At 32.6% G+C, this 19,796-nt stretch overlaps 1 long non-coding RNA gene across 25 annotated transcripts; it reads right to left on the reverse strand.

The window, feature by feature from the left end:
- Positions 1 to 8,934: 8,934 nt before the first annotated feature.
- On the reverse strand, positions 8,935 to 18,183 carry LOC108199337 (uncharacterized). 25 transcript variants are annotated; one of them, XR_010289861.1, is made up of 13 exons: positions 17,912 to 18,172; positions 17,372 to 17,484; positions 16,820 to 16,875; positions 15,324 to 16,450; positions 14,790 to 14,884; positions 14,589 to 14,702; positions 13,778 to 13,861; positions 13,582 to 13,636; positions 12,109 to 12,274; positions 11,600 to 11,724; positions 10,155 to 10,242; positions 9,674 to 9,799; positions 8,935 to 9,508 (listed from the first exon to the last, which is right to left on the reverse strand). It is a non-coding gene; the product is annotated as an uncharacterized LOC108199337 (long non-coding RNA). The 25 variants fall into 25 exon arrangements; XR_010289858.1 differs by having other exon boundaries at positions 13,582 to 13,639; XR_010289862.1 differs by having other exon boundaries at positions 9,674 to 9,770; positions 17,912 to 18,171.
- Positions 18,184 to 19,796: the final 1,613 nt, after the last annotated feature.

Below are 19,796 nucleotides of genomic sequence, written 5' to 3' on the forward strand. Positions count from 1 at the left end.
TACATGACGACAAAGATCTATAAAGTCGCATATTCTATAACTTTATTTTTGACGTTATTTACTTGACGTCAGAATAGTTATAAAATCATGATATATTGAAGGAATCTGATAAAAATAGAAAATAAATGCATGAGTATGTGAGTATTTGTTTACTATTATATATATAATGCCGCGACAGGAGAATTTTATGAGCCGAAAAAATCATTGCGAAATTACAGTTTTGACCATCATATGACGAGAAGTGAATTGCTCCTTCATCCTTGTGTAAATTGTCTGCTTCGTTTTTAAATTACTTTGTCAGGAAATTCTTGCATCCATTGATTATTCTTGTACAAGAATAACTGTTGAGTCCTCTTCTCTATGCTTGTTGTATGCATTAAAAGTTCAGGTACAACTGTTGGATCCTCTCATCTTTTTTACTTGCATCGTAAAGGTGGATGTCTTGTATATATATAATTTTCATAGATATATGTACACCACTCTTTGTCTTGTCTAGTTGGCTCTTACACTTTCGTTGATTACATCATTAGCGGGTAAGTACATCGGGTATAATCATTGTTGTGTCTTGTGCTTCGTACGCCGATGTTGATATTATAAGCAGTTCTCAAAGTGATTGTGTATAAGAGTTTGATGGGTTTTCCCCTTGCAGGTTTAGAGTTTAAATTTGAGATTTAAAAAGTTATTAATCAATACGTATATGATCTCCGCATTTGCTCCTCCAAGTTGAAGACTTAATAGGTGCATTTTTCACCACAATTGGTACTTTATTTATGTTGTTTTTGTGCTTCACTTTTAATATATTAATAATGTCACTTTTTCTCAAGATCGTATCGCTTATATATTTTTATTTGTGTGATCATTTGTTAGCTAAGAATTATAATTAGTATGCGATCTAACGTGCAATAAATAACTTGTCTTCAATTATGCGAGGACGGAATTATGAACAGGTTCTTCAAAAGTAATAACAAAAACATCAGTGGTAATCTTTTGTATTTTGTTAGTAAAATCTGGTTCTACTAGATGCTTAATCCACGAAAAGGCTAAAAAAATCTACATTCTCAACTTTTCATATTCTTAATGCCTTTTTGTGCTCAGTGTTCTTTTTATAAAACTATTTAGACACATTGCCACGTATTTGAAAGCAGTTATTGTTTGGTGTTTATCCAAGCCTTTTCTGTTTTGTACCATGTGATTTAAGTTTTTTTACATTCTATCTAGAAGCTAGCATTTTTGTCTGTACGAGTCACGAGCATGTTCTCGTACACATGAATGTATATTATTATTCTTCTAGCTATCTGATGATGCAGATGATTGAGAATTTATTGATGTGTTAGGTTTTGTTTAAACGTTGTTAAAAATCAGGTAGTTTGACAGGAAACTCACCCAAGAATCTAATTAAGCTTATATATATATATATATATATATATATATATATATATATATATATATATATATATATTTTGCTCCACTCCCAGCATGGTATCACATTAATATCCTTTGACTAGTGGAATATTACTCTGATATCAATTGGTTGTGATGTATTATCATGATAATCCTCTTACAGTCAAGTAATTTATAGATACTTATGGGCCTCCTTGCTGAATATGTGTATTTTGGTTCAATATTGTTCAAGCACAAGCATGTTCTCATAAGTGCTAATGAATATAACTATTATTGTCAATGTCCGACAATTCAGATGATATAGAGTTTATTATTGTGTTAGGTTTGGAAAATAGACTAACTTGAGTGAAAAAAATTGAAAAAAGTTAATCTATATAAAAAAAATTAGAGTTGATTTTATCATAACTAATTCAATGAATTAACGTAAACCGATTAATCGTCACTACAAAATATTATGTACGACCCACTTACTTTCGGAACTGGATTCGCCACTGATGACTTGAATATAACAGTGACAATAAGAATTAGATAGTGCTGTTACTTTCGATATAAAGGACTCTTATATCTAAAGTAAGTTAAAATAAATACAGAAATATTATATGATGTGAAAAAATAAAATTATAGTGAACATCAACCACACTATACATTCCAATACAAATATACTATAAATGAACATGTTATGCACATACTGAGAGTATATATCTAAATTTTTTAGCCACCCACCTTCTTCCCCAGTAATGTTGGTGGGACATTGCCATTTGCAATCCTTTGAGCAAGGACTTCTGCATTAATTATTTGTGGTTGCCTTCCAATAACTAGATCAAGTTTCGCCTAAAAAATGAAAAAAGAATAAGACAATCTGAATAAATAAATTAAAATTTTCCGAAAGTGACATCAGTCATCAAGTTAAGAAGTTTTAAAAATGTGGAATCACCTCTCTGCTAGCTTTGTCAAATTAGTTCCATACTCAGCAGTCAGCTCCTAGGTTCTTAAACCTTCACCCTCACACAACAAACCCCACAGCAAATGCTTATATCCAATATAAATATGACTTGAAACCAATAAACTACTTGTTATGCCCATAATTTGACTATGAGTATATTTGAAAGATCACGACCCTCTAAGGGCTTGACCTCTATGAAAGGGCGCATCCTCTGATGAAGTGGTCACCTACGCGGAGAGGGCGCATCCTCTGATGAAGTGGTCACATGCTCGGAGTAGGCGCATCCCTCGGAGCCCTCCCTTATCAAAAGAGTGCTCCTCATTTGATGATCTCGGAAGGGCTCAGCCTATATGGAAGGGTGTCGCCCTCGGAGGGCGCGGCCTATTGGAAGGGGTCGCCCTCGGAGGGTGCGGTCCTCGGAAGGGTGTCGCCCTCGGAGGGCTCGGCCTCGGGAGGGCGCGGCCTCGGAAGGGCTCGGCCTATGTACTCAGATAAGGAGTAAATGTGCACCTACGACAAAGTTGGAAACAAAGGTATGTGGATGAATCAAACTATCAAGGTAGTTGTCTCCTTAAGCGAGAGTGCACCCTCTTGTGTTCATCTCACGGAAGGATGTGTCCTCCTGAGAGCGCATCCATTTTGCAAATATATTAGCCTAGCTGGATGAAATGTAGAAGACCCATTCTATGGGAAGGGGTGTAACCGCTCCGGGGGGATATTGAAGACCACCCCTCCGGGGGATAGGAAGACCTACCATGTCTTATAGACGACCCTTCCGAGGGACATGAAGACTAGTTATCAGACTCATCTGGTAGTTATCAGGCTCATCTGATAGTTCTCGGGCTCATCCGGGCATGATCTACAATCCTCAATCCTACTATCTGCCGAGTTAACCCTCGTGTGGGGGTTTGAGGTGATCATGGCTCTTGAAGGCCCTCCGGGGTAACATGAAGGCCGATCATATGTATGGATCCTGTATTCTGGTGAGTTAGCCCTCATCGGGGGATTGAGGCGATCGTGTAACTTGGCTCCTTATTTACTTTACTTGATGATGAAGACCTCACCGGGAGGTGAGGACGCGTCCCTACACCTCAGGAAGCGGTCACGGCTCTCCCAGATGATTTCTCCATAGTGTAAAGAGTCGTGGTAGATGTTATCTCTCGTAGTGGAGATAACGTCGGATCCATGACATACTTGGACTAGGAGTCTGAGGTAGTCAGCCTCAAGACTAATTCTAACTGGAGTAGGACTCTCCGAGATAAGCCATTGGCTTAAGATTGATCTTATCACCAAGAGGCCTAGTCCTGATCAAACTAGGAGTCTTGGTTCAATAAAACTACGTACGGCTTGATCCCCTATATAAAGGGGTACGTAGGCACATCGAGGGGATATATCGAGAGTGGTGAGAAGGAAAACATAAATATATTCCCTTGATCTCAGCCACCCCTCAAACACACAACCACCGTACTCCGGCAGCCAAAACCACCGTCATAGATCTTGATTCCGGCCACGAACCTCATCTTTGTTGATTAACAAATTCCTCTGTCAACATACTATATTCATTTACAGGTTCATATATAATATTTGTTCATGAACATAAAAACTCATGTCCATATCATTTCCGCATCCGCCTTCACCTATAAATATTACATCTATACAATATTATAATAAGCCAACGGGTATAATTTGTAATCCTACTTTTTGTTCATGTTTTTTTGGTTTGGTCATGTTCTTTTAGTCATTCTTATATTATTATTATTATTATCTTGCTAAAAACAAAAAAAAATCACACTAGAAATTTATTTCTTAATAGGTACAAGTCTTAAACAATTATAAGACTAAAAATATATCTCTTATAAGTACAAGTTTTAAATAAATCACAACACTAAAAATCTATATATCTCATAATAAATACAAATCTTATACCGATTTAAAACACCACAGGCATATTTAATTTAATTATAGTTCAATTCATTAATATTAAAATACTAATAAAATGATGTTAAAATTTAAATTATAGAAAATAAATTACGAATTATATAATCGCCCATGCTTCGCACGGGTTAAACGCTAGTATAAAGGAAAGCATAAAGGAGGAGTTCCAAGAAAGGTGTTAGAGAATGGCCCTTTCCAGGATCTTATATTCTAACACTAGTATTTAGGCCCGCTACGCATGGGAAATCGATGATTTTTTTGTTTATTAATATTATTGAAATATATAATAATCTAACTATTAATATAATTTGATATATTAAGGTGTTCATATTTATAAAGGAAATTCATGTTTTTTCGAAGAAAAATCATTGGTTGGTGTTTTTTTTTAAAATATATTATATAATATCGTTTTTGCTATTACAAATTCCAAAAAAAATAATATAAATTCTTGATTCTTCTCTTAGGCCCAAATAATTTAAACAATTTATTATGAAATGTTACTTACACCTGACATAATGTGGATCCTTAGGCGCAGATAATTTTATTGGGTTATTTTCAAAGCAATTTGCGAAATTTCCCGTTCCATCGAACATACATATTAGAAATACATACATATTAATGTTAAGTTACTGAATTTAAATGATATAGAAGTATCATCGAAATTTAGTTTAAACGTTATGACTTCTGCATTTATGTTTGTATTCTTTCAAAACCTCTACATTTAGTAATCTTTTTATTTTCAAAATAAATGTTTGAAACTTGAGGAAAAAACTTACTGGCGTGGAACTATAGTTTTGAAAGTATAAATAAAATATTTCAACATTTCCCTAAAAGTAGTCGTTCTTTGAAACAATTTAGTATATCAATAAATTTGTTGTATATTCTAATTATTATATTTGTTAGAAGTACCTTTCAACGTAATTAAGTTATTTTAAATTATGAAATACATATTATGTTATCGATAATGTATATTTTGTAACTTGCAAAATTAGATGTTGACATATATTTATTTATATACCGAAGAAGTTGTAAAAAGAAGAAGAAAAAGAAGAATGGAATATATGTTTGAATAGTGATAAGTTAGTAAGCGTAAGATTTGATTTTTCATTTTTCATGCATGTTTACTGTCAAGTCTATTTACATGTCAAGTCTATGGTGCTGTGCAATATTCTTCCCCCAACATTTTTTAATGTGACGGTTGTTCTTCTCTGCATTGAAGACATATTTATAATTATATATATTGTGTATTAATTGAATATTTAATTCTTTTCATTTATGAAATTTTGTTTGTTAAAATTAAATGTCTATACTATTTGGCTGTACTATGAAATATTGCAATTTTTTTTCTAAATTCTCAATTGTTAGGCCCAAATAGTTAAAATAAATTTCTTATGCAAAGTTACATTGATCTGTCAATTTGTGGATTTTCAGGCCCAAAACATTGTTGAAGATTGAGTTGTATAATTGGTCCGCACGTGTTATAAGTGCTTGTTGTTTTATTTTCGAAATATATTATAGAATATATTTTGTATTATTACATTTATTTGAAAAGCTTAAATGATTACAGGTGGCAATGTTAATTTATGTTATGAAATCCATAAAATGAAATACCAACAAAATATTATAAATGCTTAATTTTTAGGCCCAAATAAATTACACAATTTATTATGAAATGTTTCTTTCATCTGCCAAATTGTGGATCCTTAGGCTCAAATTGTGGATCCTTAGGCCCAAATAAGTCTAATGGGTTGTTTCATTTTGTCATGGGCTTCTGATTCAGATAGGTATTCTTCCTTCTAAACAGTGGAGTCTAGATTCAAGATTCAGTGTGAGAATCATTTCCGAACATTAGTATTTATGCCCGCTACGCATGGAAATCGATGATTTTTTTATTTTGATAATATTATTGAAGTATATAATAATCTAATTATTAAGATAATTTTTATTTTAAGGTGTTCATATTCATAACAAAAATTCAACTTTTGTCCAAAAAAAATATTTTTTTTGGCAACATATTTATCGATCATACTTATTAAAAACTAAATCATAAGTGCTTGTTGTTGTTTTTTTAGATATATATTATATAATATAGTTTTTACTATTACAATTTTTTTTAGAACCTGAAATGATTGTAGGTCGCAATGTCAATTTTTTTTATGAAATCCAAAAAAGGAAATACCAAAAAAATATTATAAATTCTTTATCCTTAAGCCCAAATAAATTAAACAATTTGTTATGAAATGTTACTTTGATTAGACACACTATAGATCCTTAGGTCCAAATAAATATGTTGGGTTATTTTCAAAACAAATTGTGAAAGTTCCTGTTCCATTGAACATACTCATCAGAAATTCCCGTTCCATCGAACACACATATTAAAAAGGAGATCATAAGTTTTTGTTGTATTATTTTTGCTAATACATTATATAATATTGTTTTAACTATTACATTTTTTTTCAAAACTATAATAATATCCAATTATGATATGTAAACATTATCTTCTAACTGAAATACATTATTTTTTTCAAATATAAGAAATTATTCAATATAAACATTTTCTTTTCGATAAAAGATTTATTGGCATGGCCGTTAATCTTTAGTGATAAGCATTTTCTTTTAGGATAATCGCAATGGCCACATTATATCTATTATATCTAATTATGATATGTAGACATTATATTCTTACTGAAATACATTATATTTTTCAAATATAAGAAACTATTCAATATAAATATTTTCTTTTCAATAAAAGATTTCTGGCCATGCCTCGATCTTTAGTGATAAGCATTTTCTTTTAAGATAATTTCAATGGCCTCATTATATCTATTATATCTAATTATGATATGTAAACATTATTTTCTGACTGAAAAATATTATATTTTTCAAATATAAAAAACTACTCAATATAAATATCTTCTTTTCGATAAAAGATTTCCCGGCATGACCTAACGGCCACGACTCGATCTTTAATGATAATAAATTCAAATATCATCACTATTCTATAAAAACAATAGTATAAAATTATCAAATTTATTTATATTATCAAAATAACGGGTGTTATTATTTAATTTCTCATAAATTAAATCTTAGTTTTTGCTTGTAATTAATATCTCGCATATAAGTAATAAGCATTTTCTTTTAATATAATCCTAATGGACCCATTATATATAATTATGATATGTAAACATTATATTCTGACTGAAATACATTATATATTTCAAATATAAGAAACTATTCAATATAAATATTTTCTTTTCGATAAAAGATTTCTCGGCATGGCCTGACGGCCATGCCTCGATCTTTAATGACAATAAATTCAAATATCATCATTATTCTATAAAAATAATAGCATAAAATTCTTAAATTTATTTATATTATTAAAATAACTGATTTTATTATTTAATTTCTCATAAATTGAATCTTAGTTTTTGTTTGTGATTAATATCTCGCATATAAGTAATAAGCATTTTATTTTAAGATAATCTCAATGGATCAATTATATCTAATTATGATATGTAAACATGATCTTATGACTCGAATATATTATATTTTTTAAAATAAAAAGCTATTCAATATAAATATTTTATTTTCGATAAAAATTTCTCGGCATGGCCTGGCGGCCATACCTCGATCTTTAATGATAATACGCATGGTTAATGATTTTTATTTTAAATAAATTTTGTATATTTATAAAATTCATTCATTTTTTTAAACTTAAAATTCAATCATGTAAAATATATTTATAAATAATGTATGTCATTTTTGTCGACGGGCACATGAATCATAGTTAAACCTTATAAATGATCTTCTATGTGTATTTATGATAATGTAATCTTGAGAAAAAAATTATAAATTTATATTTTAAAGTGTGCGTCTCATTTGCCTAAATTAAAATATACAATTACAGTTACAGATACTTCTTAGAAAGTGTAGAACAATTGTTTTGAAATTCTTTCTCTTTTTGAATGTTATATTGGTCACGTCTGAGAAGTAGAAAATCCCAAGTTTTTTTAAAGATTTATATTTATTTAGAATTTTGATTTTACGAAAATATATTAGATCCACTTTAAATATAATATATAATACTTTATTATTATAAAAATTATTGATTATAACTGGAAGACAAATTTTGTTTATAATTTATCAGGCTAATTGAGTCATGTCTGGATGGACCTCAATTAAAATTGGAAGCTTGAGTACTTTGTATCAAAGTCGATCATTAGACCAAAACTTTTATCCAGTGATGATAAATGTAAAAGATATATTGATTACCCCGAAGAATCAATCAGAAGCTAAGTGCGAGAAATTAATAATTCAAAGTTCAGAAGACAATTTTGAAACATATCAACAACTATAGTAAATATTTGTGTTCTTTGTGCAGGCTTTATGCATTTTGAAAACTTCTGTGAATTCTACATCAGCTTTAACAGATTTTTTGAACAAAAAAGGGTGTAAGAGGGAACCAATAAGAGGCCCAAATCTGTATGAAGTATACATTTGTCTGGATAGGATATTTCATTCATTCTACAGAAAATTTGCTTCCAAAGAAAGAATTTCACTTTGTAAAGGATTGATTTTTCTTTATAAATAAAAGCGCATATAAGAAAGGTTTTACACATCTACACAAAATACATTTACATTAGCATCAGTCCAGATAATACAAATGCTCAACTTAATTTAAAATATATGTAATTTGTACAAATTCCTAAGAAAAAACTACACATACAATCATTCATAACTTTCATTCCAATCACACAACCTCACTCAACCTCTTCACAGCAATCCCAATCATTTTATTCCTCACTATCACGTCCTCCTTCCTTAAATTTCACTCACAATTTTCAATTCCATTCCATATCAACTAACGAACGTAAAGCTTACATTTTTCAATCTAAATGTCAACACAGAGCTAAGGGTGCCTGAGGGTTGACATTGGGCAGCAAATTCCAAAGACATCAACCACAAAGTACATGTATATGCACACATTTGTTACATATGATTTGGTCGCATTGGATTATAATTTAAGATACATTCCTTTTTGTTAATATTATTTAGCCACTCCTGGCGATCGATGGTCAGGGATCATCACTCTTTAATATATTTTCTACTCTCATAAGTCGACATAACTTAGACGGACTCCCTTTAAATTGCAATTGGTTAGCATAGCCAAGCACAAATCAAATAGGAATTCCACTTAAGTAATAGCATAGCCAGCCCCAACAGCAACCTCTGTAAAAGAAACGCCTATGTCGGTCAGTAGTGGCTAATTTGTGACAAACTGAAAGATAGTTGTGATGGAAAATATTTTGAAAGTGGCTTTTTCCTTTTTTAAAATCAATTATGATTCATGATTCCAAGTCTTTGAAACTAACACAACACTTCACACAACTTTACCAGAAAGAACTGGTTGAACGCTATGAAGCAGTATTGAACATGCTAATGGAGGTGACAGATCAGCAACAGCAGTCGCACCCGCGCAGTCCTCTATGTACTTCTACGCAGAAACATGCACAAACTTCTCTATAAAATGTAAAAAGTGGTAAAGAAATGCAATAAGGCCCCAAGGGTAATAAAATTTTGTCAAGATTTCGTCTTCTCTAGCAGTCCATATCCCTCTCTTCAATTCCACTTTCTCCCAGCAAGGATTTCTCCCCATCTCAAATTATTTCACTACCTTTAGCAAAAGCATTTACCTCTTTGCACGATCTTACCGATGGAAATATCAAAATAATATAAAAGGCTTAAATATCATATGCATGTAAATTTAGAATTTAGAATGTTTCCTTGGCGATGTATTCTTCATTTAGTCCTCATTTAAAAAAAGTTCTAAAATATAAATTTTTGTTTAAAAACTATACTACAAATGAATACATACCTTGACACAGCTGTAACTTGATGTTATCTTCAGTTACAATTTTTGGCGAATTCCCATGCTCTGGATCCGGTTGTGTTGCAATTATTAGCTGCAAAAGAAAACAATAATGTGAAATAGGAAAAGCAATAAAGAATTTGTAGAGTCCTGAAAATCTTTCTAATCTATTATGCTCATCAGCTCATGCCAACATCAGTGAGCAGCTCCAGAAATTTAAGATAGAAATTTTAAAAAAAATATAGGAATTACTATACATAAAAAAAGACAGTTGTTGCTCATTTATGTACTCATTAACAATACATATAGAGTCAAAAAAGATATATAATCTTAGAAACAAAATAGAGTGATTTAGTTTTTTATGCAAGGTAATAGCACCAAGTAGAAGTAGTTGGAGACTATAATCTGCTAGGGATTGAGAAACCAAGAGCAAGCTCTAGAAGTCAAAATGCGAGATTCTTAACAAAGTAGTTGCAACAGTTACAACTTACAGCCAAGTTTAAGTCCCTAATCCAGTTTATAGATTTCAACTGTTACACTGAATAATATAGGCATAGTTCCTACACTTATCCATTCCAGATAGCGAAGTAACAGAAATAGTTAAGAGAATGCTAAACAAACTTACCCGAAGCCACCAAGGCAAAGAGTGCCAAATCAAATATTTAGTTGTCAATCTAAAACCTTAACATTACACCAAATAATAACCTTTTTTTTTTATCATCCTAAGGAAACATAGCAAAATTTAATTTTGATACATGATATTTCCTGGGAAATGTTATTGACATTGCAATATCTCTTGCTTTCTTCTTTAGGAGTGCTTCTCTTCAATGAAACAGGGAGGCCCTTGCACTTTCTAGGACTTTCATCACCCATTATTTACCCTATAACATAGCATATAATATAGGCATGTTTACATGAACACATTTTGAATGTTTTTTTCTTTGTACACGTAACTCAGATGTTATAATGCTATACGAAATGATATTTCTGTTATTAAAAAATTAATAACCTCATACAATGTAGTAGGATGCGAGATTTTGAAAAGTTCTTGTCTCTTTGATGTTATTTAATAGACGTGCAAGGCCAAATTGAAGTCTTCTCATATATTAGTCCCTCTGAACATTACCAGCATACAAAACAGTCTGAATGCAATATCTGATTCGATAAATCTTTACAGTTTTTCTTATACTGTTCTCTCTGCTTATGTAGTTGGTTTCCGAATTTTATACAAAGTGACCACACTGTCAGCAGCCACATAAACAAATACTGCAAGAAAGATCTCGAGCTTCTAATCATTTAAATCCTACAAAATCAATTGGTCTACCTCTCTTCATAAAACTTGACATCATTAATAATGAACAATATTGGAAGAATTGGGACACATAAAAATATACTTGTAAACACGATGGTTAATATTAAAATATTACATGTTTATTTAGTAGTCAACATACCTTTAAGGCAAGCAGCAAATTTAAGGCAAGCAGCAATTGTTGCCTCTTGCACCTTGGTCATTTGAATATATCCAGCTGAAGTAATAGGCTCTACCGTTAATGGAGAAGCATCAAATTCATCAAACCTGCAACAAACAGAATTTCAACCATTTAAGCACCATTACTCATATTCTAAGTGATAACTTCAAATCAAATTCCAACATACAAAAATTAGGATTCTTGTACCTTTTCTCACTCATAATAGATTCTTACTCATTACTTTTCTCCTCAATCCCTACCAAACTCCTCTCGATAAATTACTTCCTAATCATATTTAATTTTTTTCTAAATTAAATATGTAAACAAATAAATTTTGTGTGTAATATATATTATTGTGTTTTAGTAATTTTAATTAACTAATCTCCGACCTTTATTTATTTACAATGTGGTTCTGAGCTTGATCAGAACATGCATTTTCTAGAGATGCTGCATTTTCAATATTTCAGTACGTAACCAGTTAGAAGGTATACTTGATTGAGAGGCTAGGCTGGACACCTCATCCTGTTTCTGGACAAAAGAATTCTCATCAGGAGCAATGTCAGCAAATTCACACAGGATTCTTGTTTCACCAATGACAAATGCAGCTCTAGACCGTTCACTGTTATGTTCCACAGCTACAACTGAATTTACTTCAGCCTGTCAAACAATAATAAAAAAGCAATCCAAAGGAGTATTGATTAAAACCAACAGAAAAACAATATCATTTTTAATGTTAGATGATGATATCAAAAGCAGAAAAAAACTGGCTAGTTCTTAGTAAGCATAACATTAACTCCAGCCCAATGCAATTTATTATTAGACTCATAAGAATGTACCAAAACACCTTTGACAATATTAATTGAAGGATCTGGCTGGCTGGCTATAGTATTTAGTATTCACAAAATGAAGAACCAAGATCAAAATATGTTAAATTTAGCAAAGGGTACTTCTCAATTATATAAAGGTCAAATCAGTCCATGTATGCATCAAGAGTCAAAACAATAATCAATCTTGATTTTTGCAAACCCATATGTAAAGCTCCAATATTTAGGAATCTCAAATTAAGCAAAAATCCAGTTCAATATATTAATCAGAAAATTTCCACGAAAATTGAATGGACAGGCAAACCTACAGAAAGTGTGTACTTGGGTCGCCTCAACCCTATCACTTGTAATGAATGTGCTTAGTCATTGATTAAGAAAATATAGTTAACACTCACATGCAAGTTTAAAATGGTACATTTTTTAAGCTGACAATGCTGCTTCAATTTTCTCAAATGATGCCAAATACAGTGACCGCAATCAGTATCTTATCATAAACCAAGTACAGAAGTACAGAGCATCAGACTGTTACATAGGCACCACCGTTTGGCATTGACAGAGCCAGGCGTCATTTAGGAAACAGACTCACTAATACTAAGATGGAGGTGAAGTCTGCAGACATCCTACCCACCCAAAACTGTACTGTAGAAGCAAAATATACTGGGTACGTTTATTCTAATCTTTATGCACCACCATGTTATTACCCTGGTATTGCATCAAGAAAGAAACAATTAAAAGATACTGAAACACTATACTATATAGAACTTGTTATGTCGATGAAATTTCTTTATTCTATTGAGGTTAGTCTACTTGTGGCCCAGTAGCTATTACTGCAAAGCAATTATATGATTAACAAATAAGAAATCAGACAAAAACAAATAAGAGGTTCCAATGAAAGTTTCATCTTAACTTCAATATGAAGATTTATGTGAATCTAAAAAGCCTACCAAACCATTAACCAAATTCTTCTTCAAATTAAAGAAAATCAGAGGCAGGTAGACATATTATGGTGTCTAGAGCATTTTTTCACTGATTTGTAAACATAAAAACATAAATGTACACTTGCAAATATACATGATCAGTAAAAATTAGAGAATACCCTTGAACATAAAACAAAATCCTCCAAATTCACTTATCTTATACCTCTCCTGCTCTCATCCACAACTTTCATCATTCCTTCAACATTCAGTAGCCACTACTGCTGTAAATGCAATTCAAAAGTGATTACAAACTCTCTTAGAGCTTTTATCAAACAGTAGGAATGCAATAACAATTCAGAAATAAAATGAAGAACTAAGCTTATGCAGGAAGTAGAAGAAATATGGTTCATGACAATAACCTTTGTCGCACGACCCAATGTGTTTGCCCCTCCTAGAGAACAAACTTGAGCTTATAAATTCTGGAAACCTTATAAATTTTAGACCTGCAAAAAGGAACAAAAAAAATTTATCTCAGAACTTCATCAAATACATGCTAGATATTTTGTTAATATCTAATATTGTAAATAAAAATCAAAGAAAAACAAAGAGATATCATCATTCCCCAGCCATTGAGATTAAGGCTGCGAAAACAAAATCAGTATAAGAAGCTCCCCGAAAAGCCTTGGTGCATTATATATATTGTACTCCTATATGACAATCCTAACCGATCACCTAATCAGAGAAGAAGATCAAATCTAGGAGTAATAATTTCTATCTCCTTATTGGAGAATGGAATGATGAAGCATATCAGACTACATCTAAGGCCACTAAGTTCACACCAATAAGGGAGATAGTCAACTTATAGATAATACTTTTATAAGGGGATATGGGGAGAGTAACAGAGTCATACAGAGCCCAAATATTGGACTCTGCAAAACTGTCAACCCTCAACCACTGCATTCCCCCCGACTCATTTATTTTTCTCACCCTCCTGTACTGTTCCATCTCCCATATACTGGTGTTTCAACACTTCAACAATATCATGCAAAATCTCATTTTAGACCAAAGCACTTTTCATAGTACAATTAGGCATTTGAACCAACCAAGCAATACCTTTAACTTGACAAAGTGCCCCCTGCATAACATATCTCATGACATAATATGGATTTCAACATATAATCAAACTGTATCAAACAGAAATCTAATAGCAGAAGTAATAGAATTACATACCGAAACTCTCTAAATTTCTGATTTCACCTTGAGAGGTGTGGTATAGGAGGGTCAGCAGAAGGCGAAGAATTCAGAGACGGTGATGTTGCCATCAGAAGATGACTACTCACTCCCCTGTAACACACAAAAATTCACAGAATTAACCTCTACTAATATCACCAAATTTCACAAACTTCCACCATTTTTTAAGTAAGCGTGTACTGTGCACAAACTTCCACCAGCCTGTTGTCTGTTAGGAAGTTGCAAGTAATGACGAAGTATCCAGCTAGAGGCTTCGGATCTGAGAGCTTCTAAGCCTTTTTAACAACATAAATGACAGATCGATCAGCATCTTAACTATTCACATTAACAACATAGATATGAATGTGTGCTCCTTTTACTATCTCTCTTACTCCCACAAAATTCCTCAAAATGTACAAAACTATGCACTCCGAGACACATGCTCATACATTTGGAGTCAATTTCCTGTGAGTGGAATAGTGAACAATGCATCCTAAAACATAGGTATATATATTTATGGAGTAGTCAAGTGGTTTTGCTTAAATTTAAGAGAAAATGAAAAAAAGAAGAAAGAGAGAGATGGAGATTATGAAGAAGAAAGCTCGAAAAGAAATGCCCTAAAAATGAATGTAAAGAAAATGAGCAAGCTGAGTAGTAAAAAAAAGCATTATATTTGTATGTGTGTTGTGCAACTGAGTATTCATAAATAGTTTAGTAATGATAGGCCCATCAAACCTCAAATATTGAGCCTTCATGCCAGAATAAAAGTAGCAATTGATGTAGCCTGTGCACTCAATTATCTCCATCATCGCTGCATATCTAGCATAATTCATTGCTAAAACCAGGCAACGTTTTGCTTGATAAAAACATGGTTGCACATATTGCAGATTTTGGACTGGCAATTTCTAATCTTGAATCCCCAACCTTTAACCAAATCAGCAGCTCAACTGGAATGCGAGGAATTGATGTGAGCACATTAGCAATTGTTTCTGCAGAGTTCCTGTCACCTGCAACAATGTAGAGAGAAATGCTCCCTCGACATGAATAATGTTAAAGCATGACTTTATTGAACTAAAACCGGATATCCATAGCTTGTATAAATATGAATGCCGGAGAGGGGGGGGGGGGTTGACATAAACATACATATAAATAGGATAGAAAAGTGAGAAAAATGGCAGTGGTGACAACAATTGCGATCTGTGAGCTTCCAAGCCTGTATAACAACATAAATGGCATATCGACCAGCATCTTAACTATTCACATTAACGTCATTTTTAACAATATAAACTGCCGAGGCCTATTCAACCCTCAAAAAAATGCCAACACCATACTTCCATACAACAGATACCAAATGTGAGAAGCTCCCACAATTTTGATCTTAGAAACTAATTTGTAATAATGAAAAAATGGTCAGGATGTCATACACAAACAGATGATCAACAACAGGACAATTTATTAATAAATTAAAAACTGTTATAAACAGCAAACATGCAACTGAAATTTAAACACAACTCCAAATCATTTGTATAATTGAAAACTCAATCTATAGCTAAAGGAACACTACTGATGCAGCACAAAATAGATATCTGCTAGGATCCACCAAATCTATATACACTACAGAGGCATCACACACACACACACACACACACACACACACACACACACACACACACACATATAAGTTCTCGCAAGGAAGGCAAATGAACGAAGAAATATTATCGCCCAAAGTTTTAAGTATATACACTGACACCCTCACCATAGAAACTGGAGAAGAACTTGAGCAATGGTTTCACCCGGAAACCTAGAGATATCGTTCCTCTTCCATCCATAGTTGAAAATGCTTGAAACAGCAGAGGTGCCACCTGCATTCAGAATGAACTTACAAAGATTAGTCAAAAAATCTCAATTAAGCTATGCTGCCATTTGCTTAAGTTTATTAGTAAGATATCAGTTGTGTGTATGACTGTGATGCAAATTCAAAGTAGTTTAACTTGTTTAGTAGCATAATTGATCTAATTCAAATTCATATGAGCAGTTTGAAATGATAAAGAACTTAAAATCAGAGTTCAGAACACCTCTTTCATTTTCATATGAGCAGTTTGAAATGATAGAGAACTTAAAATTTTAGTTGAATTCAAATTGTGAGTATGCAGCAAGATTTAAATAAAATAACATATAAAAGAACCTGAATTCGTTCTCATTTTCCCTGAGTCAAAATTGAAGGTACATACCTTGAAGGCATCAGTAAGGACTGAGATTTGTGTTGCATCAGAAGCCGCATAGAATCCTGCAGTGTTCAATAGCATAATCACACAATTACAGATACATCTAAAAACCTTCATTCATTTTGATATTACAAACAATTTAGAAAGTACCAGTACCACTATCTTTAAATTTTTATCATTATTAAAAAATCACATGTATCATATTTTTGGGTTTCAGTGAGGGTGATTGAAACAATTCAGGTGAGTTATATCCGATACTGAGGGAGGATGAGATAATTGCACAAAAGCATAACATAAGAAAGTTACAGCATTTGCCTCACAACCATAAAATACCTGAAAGATTGAACTCACATAATAGAGAACACTTGGTTGCCCTGTTATCTATCGTAGTCATGTGTAATGTTAGTATAGTTACCCAGTTATCTTATTTATGACTACTATATGCTTATGCACAGACAAACAATAGCAAACCAAGGAAAAGAATAAACATTATAATAAATGGTAAACAATAATGTTGAAGAAACAACAAAGAAAGCAGTAACATCAAATTCGTCAAACCTGCAACAAACAGAATTCTCCAATGTCGCACTACTGACCATCATCTTTTTGCCTTCCATCCAATAACACAAAGTTTGAACGTCCCCCAAAATCTTCACCGAGTACACCTAGGACTGCAAATATTGAGAATAAAAATATGAGAATACAAAAATATATACACACACCCACTATAACTAATGAAAAAAGTAAAATATTCAATGACACATTTTATCAAACACTTCGTGAATATAAGTAAAATCACCTATCAAAATTAGATTCCCAGACAAACATTACCTCAAGTTCATCAATAAATACATGAGAGGATGTAAATTAAAAAATAAACTAAACAGCTGCAACATCAAAACTCAGATATGTAAAAGAAAAAAAATATGTGCCGGAGTCAAATATCTACGAACCATATATCATACTGAAAAAGAGGGACAGGGAAAGGGAAAGAGAGAGACGGATGGAAACATAAAGAAACAGAAAGAGAGAGATATAGAGACAACCGGAGAGAGGGAGAGAGGGGGCAGAAAGAGGGAGAGAGAGAAGAGCACTTACATGGAGCAGGTGGAGGTGTGAGGTGAGAGAGCTTCGGTATGAAAAGAGATGAGATCTGAATGAGTTTGAATGATATGAATTTGAATTTTGAATTGAAATCACAGCAAAGCAAATAAGGAAGCAAAGCAGACGGTACTACAGCTGCAGTTTCGTTTGTTTCTGAAATAGGGAAGAAGAATTGCGTTTGTCGTTTGACGTGTAGTAAAGCAGTGAAAAGTTTTGGACAGTCAATATTTGACTCAGTGGCATGGAGTGTAATTAGGCATGAACTCTTAGGGTATGCCCTGGTAAGAAGTGGCAAAAAGAGTAGTAGGATGTATTATATAGTTTATTCCCCCTCACTCGAGAGCCCATTTATGGGTCGAAGAGTGGATCACGGGCGCTCATCTTTGGAGCATTAATTTGCCATTTGTGCCACTATAAATTGTGAGAATATTGGGGGTGGCAGGGATCGAACCTGAGTCCTCTGCCAACCTGGCTCTGATACCATGTTAAGGAACCAGTTACTCTAAAACCTCAAGGTGTTAGAGAATGACCCTTTCCAGGATCTTATATACTAACACAATATACCTGCTTGACGGGCTTCCTTTAGCTAGAGCTCTAAAACATGCTTAGATATATAAAAAGGGTTTGTCTAGTGTGTGCCCAAGGGCACATGCTAAGCACTAACATTTATAAAATTGGAGGGATTTGATTGGTGTGGTTGTTGTAAATGCAAGGGGGGCCATCATTATTAAAGAGTGTAAGCCAATCAAAATTTCCCAAATTTATAAGTTTTAGTGCTTAGTGTGTGCCCTTGGGCACACCATAGAAAAACCGATATAAAAATGAGGGTTCGGAGAAAATTTTAAAGTGACGACTATTGGCAAGTCCAGAGATTCCGTTTATCAACTTCGAGAAACTCTTTTGAAAGTGTACTTTCAAAATCATACAAAGTAAAACTGTTCATCCACTGAAATAAATAAATTCAGACCATTAGTAGTTAGCTCACCTCAACTGCAAATCATAAACTTGCAGGGTCATCTATGTTATTCTCTACTATTTAGTTTAGTTTTGTCAAGGTTTTAATTCGTTTTATGAAGTTTGTTTTATGATATAAGCTTAATTCTTTCGACAACAGGGGATACAATCAAGCTCATATATTTTGTAGAATTTTCAAGTACTAAATGAGCAATAGTGAACACATTAGACCGCTGCAAGAGCTTGTACTAGGACGTAATAAGGTAACTAAGCTGCTACGTTTGTTTTATTTTATAACAAATTCTCTGAAGAGATGCTAACTATTTTAATAATTTGTCTTATAGATTTCTTAAAAGTTGTAAAGGTTGATGAGAATATTAAAATTTTATAATCATAAAAATTAGGGCTTCCATTCTCATTTTCTACTACATTAGATGTCTTTTTTTATATGAATGGTAACTTTGGTTGAAATGTTGTACCTTTGGTGTCCAAATAAAGTGTATGTAGCTCATCTTTTGTTCAAAATTGAACATGCTAATTATCACAGTTTCTTATTTATTCGTTGATTGTATCAGGAATACAATATATACACATTTTATGGGTCTTTTTATTAATTTTTTTCAGATGATTACATGTGCCAACATAGGGAGCACAATTGCTTCCTTATGTGTTCGATTAACCTATAGAACCAAAGATTGTTTTGGTGTCATTCAATTGCAAGTTCAAGATTGAGTATTTACCATCATAGTAGCTTTGACCAATTCTGCTTGACTTGCTCATGTATTTAGAATATATTTTAACATATTTATTAAAGCTAATGAACCATGAAATTAGTGTGAAGGTTGTCAGTCATCGCTCTTGTGTCTCCCCTTCTTCACTGCCTACATATATAAGCATGTGTGTGAGTGTGTGTTTGAGCAGGATA

This window comes from Daucus carota, chromosome 3 (assembly GCF_001625215.2).
Source record: "Daucus carota subsp. sativus chromosome 3, DH1 v3.0, whole genome shotgun sequence".
Classification (NCBI taxonomy): domain Eukaryota; kingdom Viridiplantae; phylum Streptophyta; class Magnoliopsida; order Apiales; family Apiaceae; genus Daucus; species Daucus carota.